We start from the raw sequence: 2158 nt of genomic DNA on the forward strand, positions 1-2158 counted from the left end.
ATGTTGCCATATTGGGAGTTGGAGATTAAGAATACATGAGAAAGTTAGAAATTTTTATGCAATAAGGATGTTCAAAGGAATGTACTTTGAATTTGAGACTTCACTTCCTTGGAATTGGTTTGTTATCAATCTCCAGTGGAAAGTTTTGTAATATCGTTGGTCAAGTCACTGTGACTTTTGGTACCATGACATTACAAAGGCTGCATTACATGATAGTTTAGCAGTGACAAGAATTTGGAATTCTTGCACTTGCAATAAAGATCTGGAATTATGAAATAAGCATCATTTAAATGTTTTACAATTTTTCTATTTCACAAAGTCAAGACCATAGACAAACATAGTGTGCATGCTTGGAGCATGGCGTAGCTATTGTTTTAATTCAAAGTATTAAGTTGATAATTCGAAACATTATACAATGAATAATGAGTAATCAATATGGCACTTAAACGTTTTGGGTCCATATAGGATTAGTATTATTCTTGTGTTTCACTTTGCATGTTTTGAGTGCCCGAATAACTAGGTTATTCAAACCATCCACATTCGATCATACTTTGGAAGTAGGTATTGAGGCAAGACTGTTATGAATGGGTATGTAGTTTGTCTAGGTGTTTTAGACATAGTTGCAGTGTTCGTGAGTACACCTGCAATAAGATTAGAGTATTGGATTCAACCCACGCTCATTTGAATCACTTCATGGATTTTATCATGAGTGATTGTGAGACGATAATATCTTATATTCTTGAAATGGAGACATGTGAGTTGTAGTTGCGAGTCGGTTGCACATTGACATATGTAAATGCACCAGTAACTTGGTGTTATAAAACATATTGTTGTGTGTAATTTAATGAGTAAGTACAAGCAAAAATTTGGGTCGAAGTTTATCTGTTCCTTTTACCCCATGTGGATAAAAGTGATATCTGTGGGCCCCTCGATGATTTAATGATGACATGTCACACCCCCAAACCAGAATGGCGGAAACATTCGGGGGTGGATGACTTCACGTAGTATCACAACAATTGAATATTGTAAAGAAAGTAACACAACCATCATATATATAATAAAAAACGTATATTGTTACGTTATACATATTTGCAAAAGAATATTACAATATGATGATATAAATGTTCAATAATAAACGTCCTTAGCGTTCCTTCTTCAAAAGCTGGTGGTTACCTGTATTACTGATTCCCTGAGAAATACAAGTGGTTTCGAAAAAGTGTCAACAATTAAGTTGGTGAGTTCATAAGTGTTTTGTATTGAAAAGTATGTCCTTTTGGTAGAAAAATCGATGAACGTGGTTTTCATAAAATCCAATATTTTCTATATATAGTTTGAAAAGTTCCCAAAATTTGGAGTGTGTTAGTATTTTTCGTACTTGAATGATAAAGATAAACTTTGTGTTCCAAAATAATGTAAATACTGAATGCATATATGAATCTCGTAAATCAAACTTGTTTTTATACTTTCATGTGAGTCTTATAACCATACTATTGACACAGACTGCCTGTAACAACATTCTTCAGGTGTTGTAGTGTTATGACATTTGTCACCCCAAACCTGTCGGTCTAACTGTAGCTAACAGTTTAGGTGCGGGGTTGTCAATCCCGTACAGATCTATACACAAGTATCACGCTCTCCCTCCAAGAGATTATGGTATATAATACAGGACTTGAAATGCATACATAAGAGTACGTTGAAGTTTGAATATCTCACATCGCTTAGTATAAATAGATTTACGATAAGAAAGACTTTACTTCATTTGAAAGTATTTCGTTTTTCAAGATGTATACGTAAAAATGTATGAATAACTTGCTAACTATACCCATTATAGTTTTTCAGAAAGTATGTTCCATTTGGTGAAAATAACTTGATGATATAGTAGCCCTTTATACGTAAAGATGTTGCTATCGATAGTCAATAAGATAGATGTTACATTTATGTTTATAAAACGATACTTTTACTTGTATTGTACTTGTATTTCCCCCCTAAAACATGAAAAGACTTGAAAGGTAGGGGTATGAACTCACTTGTTTGGTTTGAAGAGAGTGGGGCTAGAGTCGAGCAGAACTTCAACCATGGAAAGCTGCGTCTTCGAGCTCTTCGGGGATCTCGGTAGCGTAGAATCTTCGTCGGGGGCTCGGGTGCGGAAACCGAGGGC

Source organism: Lactuca sativa, chromosome 5 (assembly GCF_002870075.4).
Source record: "Lactuca sativa cultivar Salinas chromosome 5, Lsat_Salinas_v11, whole genome shotgun sequence".
Taxonomy (NCBI): Eukaryota; Viridiplantae; Streptophyta; class Magnoliopsida; order Asterales; family Asteraceae; genus Lactuca; species Lactuca sativa.